The sequence below is a fragment of the Equus przewalskii genome, chromosome X (assembly GCF_037783145.1).
Source record: "Equus przewalskii isolate Varuska chromosome X, EquPr2, whole genome shotgun sequence".
NCBI classification, from domain to species: domain Eukaryota; kingdom Metazoa; phylum Chordata; class Mammalia; order Perissodactyla; family Equidae; genus Equus; species Equus przewalskii.
The window spans coordinates 113781706-113805081 of NC_091863.1; the positions used below are offsets into that span (position 1 = coordinate 113781706).

The window sequence follows — 23376 nt, forward strand, 5'->3', positions numbered from 1 at the left end:
TATTTTATATGTGGGATGCAGCCACAGCATGGCTTGACCAGTGGTGCGTAGGTCTGCACCTGGGATTGAACTGGTGAACCCCAGGCCACCAAAGTGGATCATGTGAACTTAACCACTATGCCACTGAGCCAGACCCTAGATTTTTTTATCTTAACATTAGCAGGAGGTCTTAGACACTGTAGATATAAACACTTTGTCTGTCATCTGCATTAAAAATATATCCCAGAATACTTCTGACTCCAGTAAAATGTAGTTGCTCCATTCTTTGCAGATCCTCTGTCTTATAATTTTGAAACCCTGGACATAACTAACCAAATAAGTATAGGAAGAATCTGAAAGGTGGAAAGAAGAAGGTGGAATAGAAGAATTAATATTGTTAAAGTGTTCATATTATCCAAAGCAATCTACAGATTCAATGCAATCCACAGATTCAATGCAATCCTTATCAGAATTTTAATGGCATTTTTCACAAAAATAGAAAAAGCAATCCTAAAATTTGTATGGAACCACAAAAGACCCTGAATAGCCAGAGCAACCTTGAGAAAGAAGAACAAAGCTGGAGGCATCACGTTGCCTGATTTGAAACCATATTACAAAGCTATAGTAATCAAAAGAGTATGGTATTGGCATAAAAACAAACACATAGATCAATGGAATAGAATTGAGAGCCCAGAAATAAAACCACACGTATATTGTCAATTAATTTATGGCAAAGGAGCCAAGAATATACAGTGGAGAATAAGTAAATGGTGGTGGGAAAACAGGACAGCTACATGCAAAAGAATGAAACTGGACCCTGTCTTACACCCACTTACAGAGGTCAACTCAAAATCAATTAAAGACTTAAATGTAAAACCTGAAACCATAAAACTCCTAGAAGAAAACATGGAAGGTAAGCTCCTTGATATTGGTCGTGGCAATGATTTTTTATATTTGACACCAAGAGCAAAGACAACAAAATCAAAAATAAACAAGTAGGACTATATCAAACTAAAAAGCTTCTGCATAGCAAAGGGAAGAATGAACAAAATAAAGGCAACCTATAAAATGGGAGAAAATATTGGCAAATCAAATATCCGATGAGGGTTAATATCGAAAATATATAAAGAACTCACATAACTCAATAGCGAAAAAACAATCTGTTTCAAGAACGGTCAGAGGAAGTGAATAGTCATTTTTCCAAAGAAGACATATAATTGACCAACAGTTACATGACAAGGTGATCAACATCACTCATCATCAGGGAAATACAAATCAAGACCATAATAAGATATCACCTCATACCTGTTAGGATGGCTATTATTCAAAAGACAAAAGATAACAAATACTGACGTGGAAGTGGAGAAAAAAGAACCCTTGTGCACTGTTGGTGAGATTGTAAATTGGTACAGCCACTATGGAAAACAATATGGAGGTTCCTCAAAAAATTAAAAACAGAACTACCGTATGAACCAGCAATTCCACTTCAGAGTATATATCTGAAGGAAATGAAATCACCATCTTGAAGAGATATCTGCACCCCTATGTTCACTGTAGCATTATTCATGATAGACAAGATTTGGAAAGAATCTAAGTGCCTGTTGATGGACGAATGGATAAAGAAAACATGGTATATATAAAATGGAATATTATTCAGTCATACAAAAGAAGGAAATCTTGCCATTTGCAACAACATAGATGAAACTTAAGGGCACTATGCTAAGTGAAATAAGTCAGACAGAGAAAGATAAATACTGTATGATCTCACTTACATGTGGAATCTAAAAAAAAAACACATAAAATTAGAGAATAGATTGGTGGTTTCCAGAAGAGGAAGGGGTGAAATGAGTACAGGTGGTCAACAGGTACAAACTTTCAGTTATAAGATAAATAAGTCCTGGGGTTATAATGTACAGCATGGTAAATATAGTCAATAATACTGTATTGTATATTTGAAAGTTGCTGAGAGAGTAAATCTTAAAAGTTCTTATCACAAGAGAAAAATGTAACTATGTGACGTGATGTATATTAACAAAACTTACTGTGGTGATCATTTCATGATATGTACATTTATCAAATCATTTTATTGTATACTTTAAACTAATACAATGTTATAGGTCAATTATTTCTCAGTAAAACTGGAAGAAAGGCTGGACTTAGCTAACTAAACAAACGTAGGAAGACTCTGAAAGGTGGAAAGAAGAATGTGGACTGCTGAGGGAACTTGGGACTCAAGGAACCACCTGGCAGTGAGTTCCTTGGGTTTCCTTATTGTCCCCCATATATCCTGGAAATTGCACTGCAGAGACCTCCAACCCAGAACAGTCAGCAAGAAAAGGCAAAAAAAAAAAAAAAAAAAAAAACTTCCAAGAATAGCCTGTTGCCTCTAGCCAAAGACTGGGAAAAGGTTGGCGTCACATGAGAAAACCTTTTCACAATACTTGCTCTACTTCTGCCAAACACAAACAGAAAAACCACAACATCCACACACTCTCCACCACCACTACCCCTTCATTGTTTTGTTAGGGAGGACTGGAGATTTGATTTCCATTCCCTCCCTAGCTGAAACTGGTGGTGCTCCAATCCCCTGTTGCTGGTAATGTTGTCAAGTCTTAGTAAGGAGTTAGCTCGCCTTCCATCCCCTTCCTGGCAGAAGCAGGCAACAATTCTGCAGAGTAACACACGTGGTCCAAGCAGAGAGCTGATCTTCCAGGCCTCAGCCTGCAGAAGTAGGAGGTGCTGTGATTTCCCTCCCAGGATAGTGTCAGCAAGGTCCAGTAGCAAACTGAGCTTCTTCCACCACAGCAATGACACTGAATTAGGTGGTCCAAAGGAAGACTAGTTGGTACTCCATTTTCCCCTGCGCTGAATAAATGGATAAATATCCTGTGTTCATGAATGTAAAATGGTGTAGCCCCTGTGGAATACAGTGTGGTGGTTCCACAAAAAATTAAACATAAAATTACCATATGACCTAATAATTTCACTTCTGGGTATATACCCCAAAGAAAAACAGTGACTCAAAAACAGTGACTTAAAAACAGTGACTCCAAAAGATATGTGTACACCTATGTACATAACAGCATTATACCCAAAAACAAACAAGTAGAAACAACTCAGATGTCCATCAACAGATAAATGTGTAAACAAAACATGGTGTATACATACCATTGAATATTTATTCAGCCTTAAAAAGGAAGGAAATTTTGATACATGGCACAATATAGATGAACCTTGAAGACCTTATGCTAAGTGAAAAAAACCAATCACAATAGCACAAATACCGTATGGTACTTGCTATATGAAGTACCTAGCATAGTCAAGTTCATCGAGAGAGAAAGTAGAAGAATGGTTGCAAGCATTACGGGCGGGGGAATGGCAAGTTAGTGTTTAATGGGGACAGTTTCAGTTTGGGAAGATGGAAAAGTTCTGGAGATAGATGGTATCTATGGTTGCACAACAGTGTGAATGTACTTAATGCACAGAACTGTACCTTTAAAAATGGTTAAAATGGTAAATTTTTATATATACTTTAGCATAATTTAAAAATATTTATTTTAAAGGAGCAAAAATATCTTTGAAACTTGTATTTGAAGGAGGGATGTATGGATGTGATCTGGCCAGACTGAATTTTGGGGATAAATGTGATAAGCAAAGTTATCTGCAGATTTTAGTATTTCTACGACCATGCAGGGTTTCTAGATACACTGAATTGTAACAGTCTTGAAGTTGTACAATTAAGGTGCTATCAAAATCTTGAAATTGCAGAGTCTGGGTAATCGGTATATGGTGGTTCACTACTACTGTCTCTATTTTGTCTGTTTTCAAAAATAAAAAAGTGTTTTTTAAATGCGAAAAAAGGCTATATCCTGTACCATCCCAACTGTATAATATTCGGGAACAAGCACAGCTACAGAGACAGTAAAAAGATCAGTGTTTGCTAGGGCTTCAGAGGAGGGATGGAAGAAAGAACAGGTGGAGCAGACAGGAGTTTTAGGATGGTGAAACTGTTCTGTGTGATACTGTAGTGAGGGATACATGACGTTACGCATTGGTTAAGTCCTATAGAACATGCGATACAAAGAGTCAACCCTGATGTAAACTATGGACCTTAGTTAATAATAATGTATCAATATTAGTTCATTAGTTTTAACATATGTATTACAACACTACTAAATGTAAATAATACAGGAAATTGTGGGAGATGGGAGTGAGTATGTGAGAACCTTCTGTATTTTCTGATCAATTTTTTGGTAAACCTAACAAAACTCTGAGAAACAAAACATATTAATTAAAAAATATGTAAATGATTTGAAAAGACACTTCACCAAAGAGGATGTACAGATCACAAAAAACATTTGACATGATGCTCAACATCATTTGTCATTAAGGAAATGCAAATGAAACTTTGATAAGATTCAACTACATACTAATTGCAATAGCTGAAATACCAAAATCAGAAAATATCAGATATAGGAGAGAATGTGGAGCAAAAGGAACTCTCATTCATTGCTGGTTGGAATGAAAAATATACAGCCACTCTTTTTCATGTAAGATATATATGTATTTTCTTTTGTTTTATTTTGTTTGTTTTTGCTGAGGAAGATTTGCCCTGCGCTAACATCCATTGCCAATCTTCCTCTTTTTTTTTCTGCTTGAGGAGATTAGCCCTGAGCTAACATCTATGCCAATCTTCCCCTATTTTGTATGTGGGTCACTGCCACAGCATAACTGATGAGTGGTGTAGGTCTATGCCTGGGATCCAAACCAGGGAACCCAGGCCACTGAAGCAGAGTGAGCTGAACCCAAGCACTACACCACACGTCTGGGCCCCTAGGATATGTTTTTAATAACATAAAAGATGGTACATACAATTTTATTCTAGCAATTAAATTTTTTTAATAATTGAGTATTGAATGTAATAAATAATAGAATATGTAAGAGAAAACTACATAATTGGGAAAATTCTTTATCCAACCCAGATTTGCTAGAATTTCAAAACAAAGATTGGGATTCCTGGCTGCTAAGAACTTACCATTAGCGTAATCTCAAAATATAACCAAGAGAAAAATACAGACATAAAATATTATTATTTTGTTAAATTAAAATATAGAATTAGATTATTTTACCTATGTGCAGTACAAGACAATAGTATGAATCTCTTCAGATTGCTTGATTTTACATTTTATATTCATGCAGGTAAATAAAGTGGAGACATTGCATTATAAAAGAAGTGACATATACACAAGAGAAGAAATATTCTACTGTCTAGATCAGATTTTAACAAGCTATGAGATAAATTGCTTAAAATACATTCTGTCTGAGGTTTAGAAGACAGTATTCATATGACACTCTGGAAAAGGTAAGAAGAGAGATACAGAAAACAAATCATAGCTGCTAGGATCTTGGATGGGGTAGTGGTTGACCACAAAGGTGATGAACAGAGAAGTCACCAAACTGCTGTGCATGTCAATTTTTTATTCAGTTTTTGTTGGTCTATAGTATTCCATTGTATGGATGCATCTCAATTTGGTAATCCATTTATTCATGGAAGGACATTTGAGTTGTTTCCAGCTTTTGGCAAATATGAATAAAGCTACTATACATAGTCATGTATAGGGTTTTGTGTGAACATAAGTTTTTATTTCTCCCAGGAATAGGATTGCTAAGTCAAATGGTAAGTTTACACTTAGAAGAAATTACCAAGTCATTTCCCACACTGACTACACAATTTTGAATTCACAAGGGTGAAGCATGAGTGTTCAAGTTGTTCTTCAGCCTTGCTGGCATTGGTAGTGTCAGTATATTTTTCAATGGTTCTCAAAAGTGTGTTGCATCATACTGTGCTTTTAATTTACTTTTCTCTAATGGCTAATGCTGTAGGAGAATTTTTCATGTGCATATTTAACATTTTCATGTCAATTTTAGTGAAGTGTCCATTGATATATTTTGCCCATTTTTTAAATTGGGTTGTTTTCTAATTTTTGAATTTTGAGAGCCCTTTATGTATTCTGGATACAGTTCCTTTGTTGGATATATGATTTGCAAATATTTTTTGGAGTCTGAAGCTTGCCATTTTCTACTCTTAAAAAGTCTTTCTCAGAGGCTGGCCCCGTGGCCGAGTGGTTAAGTTCGCGCGCTCTGCTGCAGGCGGCCCAGTGTTTCGTCGGTTCGAGTCCTGGGCGCGGACATGGCACTGCTCGTCAGACCACTCTGAGGCAGCGTCCCACATGCCACAACTAGAGGAACCCACAACGAAGAATACACAACTATGTACCGGGGGGCTTTGGGGAGAAAAAGGAAAAAATAAAATCTTTAAAAAAAAAAAAAAAGTCTTTCTCAGCGAGTATTTTTAATATTAAGGATGTCAAATATATCATTTTTTTTTTCTATTTGAGTTATTTTTTGGTGTCATTTTTGAGATTTTTTGCCTAACTCCAGATCATAAGATTTTTCCCTGTTTTCTTTTAAGGATTTTTTTTTTTTTAAAGACTGGCACCTGAGCTAACAACTGTTGCCAATCTTTTTTTTTTTTTTTTTTTGCTTTTTCTCCCCAAACTCCCCCAGTACATAGTTGTATATTTTTAGTTGTGAGTCCTTCTAGTTGTGGCATGTGGGATGCTGCCTCAACATGGCCTGATGAGCAGTGCCATGTCTGCGCCTAGGATCTGAACTGGCGAAACCCTGGGCCACTGAAGCGGAGCACGCGACCCTAACCACTTGGCCTCGGGGCCGGCCCCCAAGGAATTTTAAACTTTAAAAAATTGCCATTTTTTCTGTGATTCTGGGCAATCATCAAGGGGAGGATGCTAAGGAAGGTTTGAGGGGACCTCCCACCACAAATAGACATGGCCCCAGCCCCACCCTGTCTCTGCTGTCAGCCCTGAAAAGCCCCAGGCAATGTCACCTGGATGTGGTGTTTATGGACTTTTATCTTGGGAGCCTAGGGGAGGTGAGGCTTTTCTAAGGAGAACAGCTTCAGTTCAGCAGAGGGAGGAGTCCTAGAATCTGCCGTATGTTAAGGTAAGGACCCAGAGGAAGGACAGAGGGGACCTCTCACCACAGACAGATAGAACCTGACAGAAACCCTTCTCCTAGTCCTAAGGGCCCCCATTCTTGGATATCAGGCAGAGACAACTCTCTCTATCCCCCTGACTTTCTTTTCTGGTGTCTCAGGGAGATGGTGGCTGTGGCCAGGGGTACCATCCTCAGACAAGCAGAAGGGAGAGGATACAGTTGCTGCTAAGAGTAAATATGATCACCTTGAAGAGGACTGAGAGGACTCCCATCCTACTACACACGGTACCTCACAGAATCCAGTCTTTCTTTGCCGTTAGCCCTGGAAAGGAAATGTTTTTAATATTGAGGAAGTCCAATATATCTTTTTTTCTTTATGAATAATCCTTGATGTCATGTTTAAGACATCTTTGCCTAACTCCAAGTCATAAAATTTCCCCTATGTTTTCTTTTAAAAGTTTTATAGCTTTTAATATACCATTTGGTTCTATGATCCATTTTATGTTTATTTTTACATAAAGGGTGAGGTTCAGGTAGTTTTGTTTTTTTTTATATACTGATATCTCATTGTTCTAATATAATTTATTCAAAACACTAACATTTCTCAATTCACCTGTCTTTAGACCTTTGTAAAAACTCCATGGGCCATATTGGGGTGTACTTCTGGACTCTATTTTATTCCATTAAAATATATGTCTATCTTTAATCAATACCATTCTGTCTTGGTTACTGCAGCCTTATAGTGAATCTTAAAATTGAGCAGTGTGAGTCATCCAATTTTATTTTAATTTAAAAAATTGTTTTGGAAACCTTACAAAATAAGTACAAGATCTATATGAGGAAAACTATAAAACTTTGGTGAATTAAATCAAAGGAAATCTAAATAAATGGAATGATATCCCATATCCATGGAAGGAAGACTCAATATTCTTAAAATATCAATTCTTTGCAACTTGATCTATAGACTCCATACAATCTCAATCAAAATCCCAGCAAGTTATTTTGTGGATATTGACAAACTGATTCTAAAATTGATGTGGAGAGGCAAAGAACTCAGAATAACCAACACAATCATGAAGAAGAAGAACAAAGTCAGTAAACTGACACTACTCGACTTGAAGACTTACTCTACAATATCAACATAGTGTGATATTGATGAAAGAATAGACAAATAAATCAAGGAAATTCAACTGAGAGCCTAGAAATAGACTGACACAAATATTGTCAACTGACCTTTGAAAAAGGAGCAAAGTCATTTCAGGGAAGAAAAAATTGTCTTTTCAACAAATGGACATCCACATGCAAAAAAAAAAAAAAGCTAGACACAGACTTTACACCTTTCACAAAAACTAATACAAAATGGATCATTGACCTAAATATAAAACACAAAACTATTAATCACACAGAAGAGAGCATAAGAGTAAACATAGGTGACATTGGTTTTGTTGATGACTTTTTAGATACAACCCCAAAAGTAGCATTCATGAAAGAAAAAAATTGATAAATTGAACATCATTAAATTTTAAAACTTCTGCTCTGTGTAATACATTGTTAAGAGAATGAAAGGACAAGCCAGAAACAGAGATTAAAGCTTCGCAAAACAAGTATCTGCTTGAGGACATATATCCAAAATATACACAGAACCCTAAAAACTCAATAACAAGAAAATAACCCAATTTAAAAGTGCGCCAAAGATCCAAACAGACACTCCACTAAAGAATGTATGCAGATTGCAAATAAGCATATGAAAAATTGCTCAAAATAGTATGTCATTAAGGAATTACAAAGTAAAACAGCAATAAGATACTACTACACGTTAGAATGCCTAAAATCAAAACCACTGTAAACACCAAATGTTGACAAGAATGTGGAGCAACATGAACTCTCATTCATTGCTGGTTTTAAGAAAAAATGGTACAGCCACTTTAAAAGACACCATTGTATGATGCTATTTCATACGCTGTTCTGGAAAAGGCAAAAGGGTAGATACAGACAACAGGTCACTGTTTCCAGAAGCTTGCACAGGGAGTCATGATTGACTACAAAGGGGATGCATGGGGGAATTTTAGGCCGACAGGTTCTGTATGTTCCTTGGGTGATAGAGATAGGACTCTATGCATTTCTTAAAATACATACACTTCACATCATAGTGAACTCTGATACATGATCATTTATAAAAAACAAAACCAGGGATTCTATTTGTAAAGGGTTCGCTGGCTGCTGAGAAGAAAAAGGATTTTACAGGGGCAAGTGTGGAAGGAGAGACACCAGTGAGGGAGTATTTGCTTTAGCCCAGGAAGGAAATGATGGTAGCTTCACCCACAGCAGTAGTAATGGCGATCTGCTGCAGTGAATGGATTTGGAATGGATTCTGGAGGTTGAGGGGACAGAAACCGGGGATGGATGGCATGGGGGTTAAGGGAAAGAGAAGTGTCAATAAAAATTTTGTAATTTTTGGTATTGACAAAAAACAAATGGAGCCATGATTTGCTTTGTGCAAATTATTGTCAGATTTCATGTATAGTTTATAAATTCCCAGACACACACACAAGTTTCTTCTTCCTTGAAATCTGGGAGCGCACTGTCCTATGCCTGCCACATCTACCTTCATGGTGACTCTGGTAAATCTGCTTTGGCATTGCCACCACGTTCACTGAAGGCTGAACCCAAACTGCAAACTGTGGCAGAGAGACTGAAGGGGAGCCATTCAGGGGATGTTTGGAGGATGGTTGTGTTCACTCCTTAAAGAGGTTCCCGACGATCCCACCGCTTCACACGGAAGCATCACTGTCACTCTCTCCTGAACAGGAGTCTTACTTCTGACATCAGGAAGGAAAGGGATAGGTTGTCATTTTTCTTTCTTTTCCCATAGAAGTGTTACCTTCCTGGGACCTCAGAGGAAAGACTCTGTGAGGATAATTCCCAAGGAAGTGGAGGCCAGAGCTGGAGCTCAGCCACCAGACGTCTCCATTTGGGAGCAGAGCTTTCCTGTCTGAGGTTTACCACCTTCCCCGCTGAGGCCTCATACCCCATTTTATCTGAGCAGAGCCTGACTGCGTCTGAGGCACTAACAGCCAAGCTGAGGAAGAATGTCCACTCCTGAACAGCTGAGTGGGTCCTGGACAGACTGCATCTGGAGATAACCCAAACCTTCTATGAAATCAATGGCAAAGCTGAAGGAAACCTCTTTTGGAATCTGAGGGTTCCTGAATTTTTCTGAAAGTCCTGTCAAAGGTGAGGGCAGCTGAAAGGAAGTATGTGCAATAGAGGTTGCTGGTGGGGACAGTTCTGGATAAGCAACTACCATGGGTCAGAGACATGACCAAGATGGCACCCTTCCTCCTGCAGAATACCTCAGGTTAACCGTGTGGCCCTGTTTATGGGTGACACTCATGCTCATTCAGGAACAGACTTCAGATTGAAACTTTTCCAAGCATGGGTCCTAAATCCCATTTTGATGGTGGAGATACTCCCATAAGCAATTCCAGGACAGATACGTGGTTGTGTACATGCTGGAAGAGGAGACCTTGCCACTGGTGTCACTGGAAGGTCCTCACTTGTTGTGGAATTAGCTCAGAATTATGCCCAGCTTTCTGTCTCCTCTCCACTCAGAGTGCCCCTGACCTCAGTAAGGAGAGAGGTCTTTCATTTGCTCCATTAAGTGCCCCCAAGCTCTAGTATGAGGGGGTGTACAGGAGGGTCTTTCTGCTAAACAACAGGATCTGGCAGACACCGTCACCTAAGCAAATAAAGGGGAGACGCCGAGATACCGAAGGTCCTCCTTCCAGCAGACGCTGTTATCCACATGGGGAGGGAAGGAGGGAGGTCTGTGTTCCCACCACATGTGCACAACATGGCATTGACTCTAAGTCAGTAAAGGCCTCCTGGGCTGATTCATGATGTCCACAGTCAACCCAATATCAACATCACCTAGTCATGATTTTCTGGAGCAGTTCTGTCCAGGTTATAGTTCTTGGATCGGCTGCACTCCAGAGGTTAGCGGGGAGACTGATCACATTAGGAGGTGGAATGAAGAGATCATTGGCCACAGTAGCATTCTCCCAAGAAACCACTAAGTTCCAGATCTCACTGTTTGAAAGTGAAGGCCCATGAAAGCAGCATGACCATCCATGGCTGAGACAAGGGGACAGGAAGGAGCTGCCATTTCCTCTCCTCCTCCTCTTATTTCATTTCAATTCCTTCTGTACTCACTTGACCTTGTCCCCAGCCTCCTTCAGTCCTTACTCCTCAGCCTTATCTTTGCCCTACTTTACTCATACTGCTGTCTCTCCAAACGATTGACTGTACAAAGGTTCATTTTGCTCTTGTGTATACTCTTACTTATGTTTGAAAATTTTCATAATAAATTTTTAAAGGAAGTCTTCAATCTCCTTGTCATTGTTTTTTGTGTCTAGTGTTAAGGAGGGTTCCAGTTGCATTTGGTTTTCTATATGAATACTGAGTTGTTTCAATGTAATTTATTAAAATTAAAAGTCTATTGAAAGACTACCCTCCTGCTCTGTAGTTATAACTCTTTCATAGGAAAATTAAGAGTACATATACGTGCGTTGTGCGTGTGCGCATGCGTGTGTGTGTATTTCCAGGATTCTGGATTCAGTTCCGTCAGTCTCCTTGTCAGGCCCTGCACCCAAACTGCAACCTCTTCGTTACTGTAGTTCTTTTGTACCTCATGCTAGCTGGGAGAGTAATTGCTCTTCTTGTCTTCTAGTTTTTCCAAGACTAAGTTTTATTGACTCTGCTTGACATTTACATGCCTTTATGTTTTAGAATCATCTGTTGTGTCATGTATACATGCATTTTCATACAACAACAATTTGCTTTTTTAAATTTGGTGTTGCAGTCAATTTGCATTTTCTTTGTTGTGAGAACTAACATGTTTACAGTATTGAATCTTCACATCCCTGAGTGTATTTTATTTTATATATATGTAGGGATTCATTAATATATGCAAACATTTTTATATTTTTTCTTTAAGGTTCTTAATTTTTCTAGTGAAATTTATTCTAAGATACTTAATATTTTGGTATTATAGGTTACAAGGTATAATTTGTTTACTTTCATTTTCATACACTTGTTGCTGGCGGACAACAAAGTTCATTTTTTTGCATATTGATCTTAAACCTAGCAAACATATATACCTTTAGGAATTCAATAGCTTAACTTTTGTTTTTTGTTTTTAATTTTCTTCATACGTAGTCTAATCACCTGTTTATCTTGGAAGCTTTGTTTCCTACACTCTGATCCCTTTCCCTTTTGTTACTTCTGCTTTGCATTACTGCACTGGCTGCCACCTCTATTACGATATTACATGGAAATGGTGATAGCAGAAACCCTAATTTAGTTCCTAAGTTCAGAGTAAAAGCTTTCAACCTTCCCTCAAAAAGTACAATGTTTGCTTTAGGTTTTTCATACATATCCTTTGTCTAGTTTGCTAACATATTTTTAAGTTTTTAAATCTTCATTTTAGAATAGTTTTGGATTTACAGGAAAATTGCAACAATAGTGAAGAAATTTCACATATGTCCCAATCTCAGTTCACCATATTATTGACATCTTACAGTCGTTACAACTGATGAATCAATATTGATACACTGCTATTTACAAAAGTCCACACTTTGGGGCTGGCCCCGTGGCCGAGTGGTTAAGTTTGCACGCTCCGCTGCAGGGGGCCCAGTGTTTCGTTGGTTTGAATCCTGGGCACGGACATGGCACTGCTCATCAAGCCACGCTGAGGCGGCGTCCCACATGCCACAACTAGAAGGACCCACAACGAAGAATATACAACTATGTACCAGGGGGCTTTGGGGAGAAAAAAGGAAAAAAAAAAACAACAGAGTATGCAAAAGTCCACACTTTATTCAGATTTCCTTATATTTCACACATTTCTGTTTTCTGTTTCAGCAGTCCCTCCGGGACACCCTATTACTTTCACTGATCACATATCTTTAGATTCCTCTTGGCTGTGCCGGTTTCCTGAGACTTTCCTTGTTTTTGATGACCTTGACAGATTCTAGGAGTACGGGTCAGGTATTTTTCAGAATATCCCTCAGTTGCGATTTGTCTAATATTTTCTCATTATTAGACATAGATTATGCTTTTTGGGAGGAAGACCAGAAAGGTGAAGGGCCATTCTCATTACATCGTATCCACAGTGCATACTATCAACATGATTTATCAGTAATGATGTTAGCTTGATGAGGGTGTGTTTGTCATATTTCTCCACAGTTAATTAATCCTTTTTTATTTGTGTCACAGTGTAATCTTTGGAAGCATAGGGGAGCCCCATGATCTGCCAGTAACCAAGATGAGGACTCCGAGTGATGACTGCAGAGAGTCCTACCCCACATAGAAGAGGCCACACAGAATCCAGCTCCCTACATGCTCTCAGCACCGACAGGCCTTCACTCCTCGTGACTGGATGTTAGATCTTCTAACTTCAGGTTAGGGGATTAAAGAGAGGTGAGGGCCTTGTTCAAAGGGGCCCGGCTTGAGGTCTGGAGAGTGAGGGACCCAGGCCCTGTCAGGAGTTACCAGGAAGACTCTGTTCAGGGAGTGAGTGGACTTGCAACCTCAGACAGAGGAGGACCCCAGATACCTGCTCATGCTGTAAGCCCTGTGATGCTCTGGGCAGAAGCTCTCATCCCCTTCTCTTCTTCTTTCTGCATTTCAGGAAAATGGGGACTTCGGCCTGAGGGAGATGCCTTCAGGTCAGCAGAGAGAGATAGTTCAGGCCATGTCTGGAGCAAGTATGAAAACCCTGAAGAGGACTCAGGGTATTTAAGAACCTAGAACACAGAGGGTCCCACAGAATCCACCCCTGTCTTTACTGTCAGCCTTGGGATGTTTGAGTAGAGGTAACTAGATGTGATTTATTGTGGCTTCCATCTTGGTTCCTGACCTCCATCTTAGGAGTCTGAGGGAAGCACAGCTTCATTTCAGGGGGCTTGAGTTAAGTCAGCAAAGGGAGGAGTCCTGGGCCATTCAAGACTTTAAGGTAAGGATTCTGAGGAATGGGTGAGGGGACCTCTCAGCATATAGAAGGTAACACAGCCCCACCTTGATCCTGCAATCAGTCTTGGAGGCTCCAGGGAAGGTCCCTGAATACATTTCATGTCTTCCACTTTGGGAGTCTGAGAGACATGAAACATTCTCTGAATGGTGACTCTTTGGGTTAAGCAGAGTGAGGAGCTGCAGGACTTGCCTGGTGGCTTTCTGAAGACCAAAAGGAAAGACAGAAGATACCACTGTGCATAGTCAGAGGGACCTCACAGAGACTCACTCTAGTGTCATCTCTGAGAAGCCCGGTGCATAGATTTCAGGCTGAGACCACTTCTTCCATACCTCTGACCCCCATTTCTTGTGAAAGCAGGGACATAGCAGGCCTGGGTAACCCTCTATACTGTGTAGGAAGTCCCCTATGTCCTCCTTCATAGTCCTCACCTTGACAAAGGAGATGAGTGTCTTAGGCTAAGGGATACATCCTCACTTCAGCAGAGGGAGGGAATGCAGATCTTGTCAAGTGTAAATATGATGACCTTAAGGATGTCTAATGGGATATCTTACCCCAGGTAGAGGGGCCCACGAGAAATCTTGCCCTGCACCTGCTATCAGCCATGTGTGGACCTATGGTGCCCAGATTGATGTTCTCTCACTCCTATGACAATGATGGGTAGTATCTCAGAGAGGTGAGGCCTCGGTCTGAGGGGGCTACATTAAGTTAGTAGAGAGTGGGGCAGCTAAGGCCTTTCCAGATTTAAATATGAGTGTCTTGAGGCAAGACAGAGGGTACTGTCTACTGCAGAACAAACGAAGGCCCCAGAGAATCCAGTCCTGCTCCCTGATGTCACCCCTGGTAGGTGCTGGGACATGGTGGCCCTAAGTGGCATCCCCTGATTTCCTCTTGGGCGTCTAGGAAAGGTGATGGCCTTGGTCTGAGGGACTAAAGTCAGGTCACTAGCGGGAGGATGCCCAAGCTCAACTAGGAGCCAAGGTATGGACTCTGAATCAGGACTGATGGAAATAACACCAAAGAGTGATGGGGCCTTAGCCCCACCCTACCCATGCTGACAGCTCTAAGAGGCCCTGAGACAAGGTATATGCATGTGGTGGACTCTCACTGCTCTTGATTCTCTCAAGGAAGTGACTACCATGGTCTGAGGAGGCCGGACTCAGGTAAGCAGGGGGAGGGAACCCAGGCAGGGCCAGGATTCAAGGTGAAGACTCTGAGAGAGGACTCAGGGGAACTCCTAACACAGACAGAGAGGTGCCCAGCACTGCCATGCCCCTGCTGTCCACCCTGAGATGCCCCAGGAAAGAGTGTCAGGAAGACCCACGCCCTTTGGTCTTCATGCATCAAATGAAGATAGATGTCCTGGCCTGAGGGACTCATCATTAGTTCTATGGAAGAACTCCTGACAGGAGTAACTATATATACCTTGAGGGAGACTAAAGGCACTTGCCATCCTAGAACACACGGAGCCCCACAGAATCTAGCTCCAACCGGCTCTCAGCCTGGGAAGTGGAGGCAGGGTTAGCTGTGTGGAATGGGGTAGGTTTTCCAGTCTTCCATCTGGAGTGGGTCACGGACCTCCCACCTATGTCAGAGGGAGACCCAGACCTGCTCTGTCCCTGCTTTCAGCCTCATGAGGCCCCAGGCAGGGAAGCCAGATGTGGTGTATCTAGCCTTCTATCCTGGGAGTCTGAGGGCAGTGAGGCTCTCTCTGAGGGTTGTGGCCTCAGGTTAGCAGAGGGAAGACTAACAGACCTAACCAGGTGTCAAGAAGAGAGAGGACAGAGGGGATCTTTCCCCTCAGACAGAGGAGACTCTCAGAAACCCATCCCTGCTTTCAGCTCTGGGAGACCCCAGGTAGGGCCTTCAGGCAGAGAATCCTGCTCTTCACATCCTCTTTGGGGTCTCAGGGAAACTGGGATGTTGGCTTGAGTGTACCTCTCATCCTAGAATGCAGGAGGCTTCGCTTGCTGTCTGCATCCTGAGGTGCCCCCTTGATTCCTCTTTCAGGGGCTCCAGGAACCCAGTGGTGAGGGCCTTGGTCTCAGGCATGTGTCCTCAGGTCAGCAAAGCAGAGGAGGCCCGGGCAGTGCCAGGAGTCAAGGTGTGGACCTAAATGTCTACTAAGGGATCTACCCACGCCAGAAGAGAGGGGATCCCACAGTGTCTCACCCTACCTGCTTACAGTCAGCCCAAGAATCCTAGGCTTTTATGGCTGGTTACAACTTGGAGAGCTTTCTCACATCCTCTAATAAGATCTTAGGGGACAAACTGACCCAAAGGCCAGGAGCTTTGTGGTGCCCTGGATCACTCCCTAAAGAGGAGACCTGTATGTCGGCCTTTGTCAGAGCTGGCAAGAGTGCATTTCTCTGCTGAGGCTGCTGACCCTCTCCCTCTCTCCCTTAGGTCCTTAGGATCCCATCTCTCACCATCCTGCTCACATTTTCCTCTCTCCCTTCCTCTCCTGTGATCCCAGGGCACCCCAGAGGAGGAGGTGGAGGAAGAAATGCCTGCTACTGAAACATGGAGTCCTCCCCAGAGTCCTCACAGCTCCTCCTCAATGCCGTGGAGAACATCAGCACAAAGAGAAGTCCTGGGCCTGGCCAACCATCAAGATGAGGACACTAAGGGAGGTGTGGAGGCACTGCCCATGGCGATACACGGACTCTACACCCCACAACCCTGCCCCTGCCGTTATCCCTGGGAGACCCCGGGCAGGGTTCCCGGATGTGCTGTGTGGGGACTTTCCTCTCATGAGTCTGAGCCACCTGAGGCTCTGTGTGAGGAGCAGGCTTAGGTCAGGAGAGAGGAGCCCTAGGCTCTGCCAGGCTGCAAGGTGAGGACCCTGAGGGAGGACTGCAGGGAGAGGGCCCAGCGCCGAGTGGGCCAGCATAACCTGTGCTGTCGGTCCTGGAACACCCCAAGCCCAGGTGCTCTGTGTGACATCTCCTGCCGAACACTGGGGGTCTGAGGGTCGGGAGGCAGTGCCTGAGGCCCCAACTCAGGTCAGCGGAGGGAGGAGTCAGCGGCCTGGCCGGGTGGAAGGTGAGGGCCCACAGGGAGGAGTGAGGGGAGCTCCTAGCCCAGATAAAGGTACCCAGTCCCGCCTTGCCCTTGCCGCCAGCCCCGGGGGGGCCAGGCAGGGTGCCCGGATGTTCCGCTTGTTCTGTTTCCCGATTTGGATCTCCGGAGTCTGAGGGGTGGGGCTTCAGCTCAACAGATGGAGGAGTCCTTGGACTGGCCAATCATCAAGGAGAAGACCCTGCGGGAGGCGTGGAGGCACCGCCCACTGCAGATAGGGGGACCACGCCCCACTGTGCCCCTGCCATCATCCCTGGGAGGCCCCGGGCGGGGTTCCCGGATGTGGCGTGGGGACTCACGTCGGGAGTCTGAGCTACCTGAGGCTCTGTCTGAGGGGCAGCCTTGGGTCATAAGAGAAGAGCCCTAGGCTCTGCCAGGCTGCAAGGTAAGGACCCTGAGGGAGGAGTGAGAGGAGAGCTCACTGGAGAGAGGGAGCTGTCCACCCCAGCTGTGCCCCTGTTGTCATCCCCGGAAGCCCCAGACTGGACACGAGGGTTTTTCTGAGGGGGGACTCTGTGGAGGGAGGAGGCCTGGGCCCTGCCCGGCTTCAAGATGCAGATCCTGAGGGAGGAGGGAGGGGACCTGCCAATGGAGACAGCGGGGCCCCTTAGAATCCCTCGTGTCAGCCCGATTTGGCGGGCTGCGAGCAGAGGGACGCCTCCTTACGCCCTGCCTTCCGTTTCCGGTTCTCAGGGAGCCGGCGGGGTGGGCCCAGGGAGCATCGTCAGGTCGGTGGAAGGGAGAGGGTGCCGGCCACGTGGGGAATCAGTGTGACTACTTTGAGGATGGATGGCGGCACCTTCTAGAGATAGAGGCCCCCAAACCCCACTCTGCCCCCACTGTCGACCGCGGGAGGACTCGGGCAGGGGCGGCCGGATGCGGTGCTCCCTTGCTTCTTCCAGGAAGCGGTTGGGCTTGTCTCATGGAAGCGAGGCCTTCGTGTGGGGGGCAATGGGAATACCCAGCAGGAGGACAGAAGATGCCTCCTGCTGCAGAACAGATGGGGTTCAGTCCCTGCTGTCAGCCCTAGGAGACCCTGGTGGGAGTGGCGGGATGTGGCCTCTGCTTTTATCTGGAGGTTTTCAGGGGAGTGAGGTCCTGGGTCTGAAGGGGTGAGGGTGGATCGGCAGGGGCAGGAGTCCCAGGCCCTACCCAGGGTCAGTTTCAGGACTGAGGGCACCCCCTGCACCAGAACACATGGGGCCCGAAGGTTCTCTGCCTTTGCTGTCAACACAGGCGTGCCAGGGGCGTGGTTACTGGCCGTGGTCCCCCTCCCGTTCTTCTGGGGGGGGGGGGTGTCTGGGAGGTGAAGACTTTGGTCTGAGAGGTAGGGCCGGAGTTCAGCAGAGGGAGGAGTACCACAGCCTGCCAGATGTCAAGATGAAGACTCATTTAGAGGACCTCTCACCCCATAGAGAGAGGTCTCACAGCAACTTGTCCCTGCTGCCAGCCCTGGGAAGCCACACGGCAAGGTTGCCAAATGTGATGTTTCCTGACTTCCACTTTGGGAGTCTGAGGGAGGTGAGGCTTTTTCCGAGGGGTGTGACCTCAGGTTAAAGGGTACAGTCCCAGGCCCTGCCAGCCATCAAGGAGAGAACAGTGAGGGAGGATTGAGAGGACCTCACACCCCAGGTAGATGTGACCTCGTTCTGCTCTGAAAATACCCAAATCCTAGAGAAAGGGGACCCCGGCCCTGCCTTGCCGCACCTGCCAACCCGAGGAGACCACAAGCTAGGTTGACCAGATGTGACATTTTCTTACTTTTGTCTGGGGGAGGTGAGGGCCTTGGTCTGTGGAGGTGACAGTCCGAGGGGGAGCCACATCAGTTCAGAAGAGGGAGGAGTCCCAGGCTCTGCCAGGAGTCAAGGACCCTTGGTGAGTCCTGAAGGCCCTGGGAGGGTCTGGGAAGGGGGCCGGGAGAGAGGAGCTCTCACTTCTGCCCAGAGCTCTACCAGGAGTCAAGGGGATGGAGAGTTCAGGGCGGTGAGGTCTTGGTTGGAGGCGGAATTTCAGGTCAGCAGGGGGCAGGAGAGGCCTTGCCAGAAGTACAGATGAAAACCTTGAGGGAAGGTTCATGGTATTCCCTGGGCCAGAACAGACCCCAGGCAGAGGTGGTGGATTTGGTGTCTTTTTACTTCTGTCTGGAGTGTCCCAGGGAGGTGAAAACCTTGGTCTGAACTGGTGACATCAGCAGAGGGAGGAGTCCCAGGATCTGTGAGGAGTCAAGACAAGGTAAGGCCTTGATGGAGGACTAAGTGTACCCCTCAACCAAGACAGAGGGGCCTCACAGAAATTCCACCCTGTCCCCACTGTCTACCCTGGAAGGATCTCGGCAGAAATGCCTGGGTGTGGTCTGCTCTCACTTCCTGCATGGGGTGGGTGGAGGTGTCTCTGAGAGGTGAGGCCTTCATCTGAGAGGGTGATTTCAGGTCACCAGAGGAGGTGAAGCCAGGCCCTGCCAGGAGTCAAGAATACCTTAATGGAGGGCAGAGGGAACCCCCCACCATTCCAGAATGGATGGGGTTCAGCCCCTGTGTCTGCCCTGCGAGACCCCAGGCAGGGGTGGCTAGATGTGACGTCTCTTCACTTTTGTCTCAAGTATCTCAAGGAGGCAAAGGCCTTGGTCTGAGTGTGAAGACAGGTCAGCTGAGGGAACCACATCAGGTCAGAAGAGGGAGCAGTTCCAAGCTCTACCAGGAGTCAAGGTAAGGACCCTTGGTGAGGACCAAAGATATTTCCCACCCCAGAAAGAAGAGACCACATAGAGTCTGGCTGTCTCTTGTTCTCGGCTGTGGGAGGACCCAGGAAGGGTCAGCTGGATTTGGTATGCCCTCACTTTCTGCTAGGGTGAGGGAGATGTCTCGGAGAGGTGAGGTCATGGTCTGAGGGGGCGATGTCCAGTGAGCAGGGGGTGGCCCAGGCCCTGCCAGAACTAACGATGAATACAACAAGGGAGGATTGAACATGGCCCCACCACAGAACAGGTGGGGTCCAGACCTCAGTTTTAGCACTGGAAGGACCTAGCAGCAGTGGCAAGATGTGGTGCCTCCACACTTTTGTCCAGGAGTTCTCAGGGTGGTGAGGGCCTCGTGCTGAGGCAGCGGTCTGAGGAGGAGCCACATCAGGTCAGCGGAGGGAGGAGTCCCAGACTCTGCCAGGGTTTCAGGTTAGGACCCTGAGTGAGGACTGAGGGCACACCCCCACCCAACAGTGAAGGCATACTCAGCCCTACCCTGCCCTTGCTGTCAGCTCTGGGAGGCCCTGGGGCACAGTGGCCAGATATGGTGCATCCTTACTTCCTTCTTGGTGGTCTCAGGGAGGTGAGGGCTTGTTTTGAAGGGGCTGGGCTCAGGATAGCAGAGGGAAGTGTCCCAGGCCCTACCATGCATCAAGGTGAGGAATGAGGGTAACTCTCAGCCAGGAGAGAGGGATCCCCACAGACTTCAGCCAGCCCTTGTTGTCACCCTAGGAGGCCCTGAGTAGGTGTGGTCGAATGAGTCACCCTTCCTTTCCTGCTCATTGGCTAAGGCTAGCAGATGTGGGGTGGGGTGGGGAGGGCAGGCCTTGTGAGGGTAAAGGTGTGAAACTTAGTGAGCACAGTGGGGATCAGCCACTCCAGAGCTGTGGATGCCTCACAGCCTGGCCCCTCCTCACGTGTCAGGGATTGCAGGAACAATGAGGTGAGGGCCTTGGTGTCAAGTATGTGTTCTCAAGTCAGCAGAGCGGAGGAGGTCCAGGCAGTGCTAGGAGTCAAGGGTGAGGTACACCCCCTGAATGTCTACCAAGGACTCCACCCACACCAGAACAGAAGGAACTGCATGTGCTTGACCCCTCTGGCCCACAGTCAACGCTGGAAGCCTTGGGCTGTACTGGCCGGTGAACCCTGAGGAACATTCTCACATCCTCCTGCAGGTTCCTAGAGGACAAACTGTCCAGGAAGACAGGAGCTCTGTGAGGCCCGAGGGCACCCTGCATACAGGAGACCTCTAGTTGGCCTTTGTCAGAGCTGCCAAGAGTGTGTTTCACTGCTGAGGCTGCTGACCCTCTCCCTCTCTCACCTAGGCCTGTGGGATCTCATCGCCCAGCATCCTGCTCACACTTCTACCTGCTGCCTCCAACAAGAGTCATCATGTCTGACGCTCCAAAGCATCCATGCCTCACATTTGAGCCAGACTTTTGGGCCCAAAATGAGATACAGAACCTGTCAGTAGCACATGTTTCCACAGCTGAGGAGGAGGATGATATCTCCTCCATTTCCTCTTGCTCTTTCACCTTCTCCTACCCCTCCACCTCCTCCTCCCCCCCTTCCTATCCTGTGATCCCAAGCAGCACAGAGGAGGAGGAGGAGGAAGAGGAACAGGAGGAAGAAAAGGGGAAGGAAGAGGAGGGGTAGAAAGGGGAAAAGTGGGAGGAGCCTGCCACTGTGACATTGAGTCCTCATCAGAGTCCTCCAAGCTCCTGCTCCTTCTCCTCCACTTCATGGAGCACATCAGACGGAGGCTTCAGCAGCCAAGGAGAGGAAGACACGAGCTCCTCGAAGACCCCAGCAGATACTGAATCCTTGCCCAGGGACTGGCTAGATGAGAAGGTGACTGATTTAGTGCATTTCATGATCCTTAAGTATCGATTGAAGGAGCCCATCACAAAGGCAGAAATGCTGAAGATTGTCATCAAGAGGTACAAGAAACGATTCTCTCTGATCTTAGGAGAGCTTCTAAGTGCTTGGAGGTGATCTCTGGCATTGACGTGAAAGAAGTGGACCCCACCATCCACTCCTATGTCCTTGTCAACTCACTGGACCTCACCCATGATGAGATACTTAGTGACAACCAGAGCCTGCCTAAAACGGCCTGCTGTTAATCATCCTGTGTGTGATCTTCATAGAGGGCGACTGTGCCCGTGAGGAGGACATCTGGGAGTTCCTGAATATGATGGGAGTGTATGCTGGGAAGGAGCACTTCATTTATGGGGAGCCCAGGAAGCTCATTACCAGAGATTGGGTGCAGGAGGATTACCTGGAGTACCGGCAGGTGCCTAATAGTGATCCTACACGCTACGAATTCCTGTGGGGTCCAAGGGCCCATGCCGAAACCAGCAAGAGGAAAGTTCTGGAATTTTTGGCCAAGATAAAAGGGACTGACCCCATTTCCTTCTCATTCTGGTATCAAGAGGCACTAAGAGATGAGGAAGAGAGAGCCTGGCCCCGGGGATACTACTACTGCCATGTTCATTGCACAGCAACGATCAGCAGCTTCTCCTGCCCCAACTGAAGAATGAAACCACATCTTCACTCTCTTTGAAAAGGGCAGTGAAAGTTCTGAGTAGAAGAGCGTCAGGGTCACGCTGGGAAAACACAGCTTTGTGTTCCTGTTCTCTATGGGTGACTTGGAGGTTTATCTTTTTTTTTTCTCTTGATATTTAAAAATATATTGTTTATTGTTATTTTTTTAAAGATTGACACCTGAGCTAACAGCTGTTGCCAATCTTCTCTTTTTTCTTCTTTTTCTCCCCAAAGCCCCCCAGTACATAGTTGTATATTTTAATTGTGCATCTTTCTAGTTATTTTTTAAATGCTATTACTTTTAACAGATTTATTAGCTTTAAAATCTGAAGTATGAATGACACTGGACACATTTATTGCTGTTTATCAGGTTTAAGAATGAGAGTTTTGATAATTTGTAAAACAAATTGGAGAACCTTCCGTCTTCTTTTGTGATCTGGAACAAGATAACCTGACATTGGAATAAGAATTGCCTCGGAAATGTAAAAGAACTCAGCAGGAAATAGAGAAAAAAATGTAAAAGGTGGTTAATTTTTGGATTCCCACAACCACTTTAGTCTGTTGTTCTGTAAAATTGAAAGATATACACCTGAATTTGCTTGGCTTATTCAAGAAAGTAGGAATAATCTTAATTAATCTTAATAAATGAAAGATCCTGCTCACTGACTCATTTATTCTCCAACCATGAATTGGATATTTTATCTTTGGGAAGCACTGTGTTAATCATGGAAATACTGTGATAAGCAAGACACACCCCTGCTCCTAGAATGGTAGAGGCTAAGGGCAGCCATCATATCGGGAAGATGGTGAGATGTTCTCAGTCACCTACAGGACAAGTGAAAACAAAGAGTGAGGAGGAGGGACTCCAGATGCCAGCAGTCAAGTGGAAATGCCCTGAGTCAAGGCAGTTTGGGCTTTGGGAAACTGCAGTCCTTCTATGGGAATTCATTATAACTTAAGCTGTGGGTGGTGGCAGGGGCCAGACTCT

The 23376-nt window shown here is 45.1% G+C and overlaps 1 long non-coding RNA gene and 1 pseudogene across 1 annotated transcript in view; both read left to right on the forward strand.

Moving 5' to 3' along the window:
• LOC139081091 (uncharacterized) overlaps window positions 1-13412 on the forward strand; it is a 129051-nt gene extending 115639 nt beyond the window's left edge. The window contains exon 4 of the long non-coding RNA XR_011536066.1: window positions 13273-13412. This is a non-coding gene — a long non-coding RNA (uncharacterized lncRNA). The remainder of the gene's footprint in view (window positions 1-13272) is intronic.
• Window positions 13413-19494: 6082 nt separating this feature from the next.
• Window positions 19495-22525, forward strand: LOC103545295 (melanoma-associated antigen 10-like; annotated as a pseudogene).
• Window positions 22526-23376: the final 851 nt, after the last annotated feature.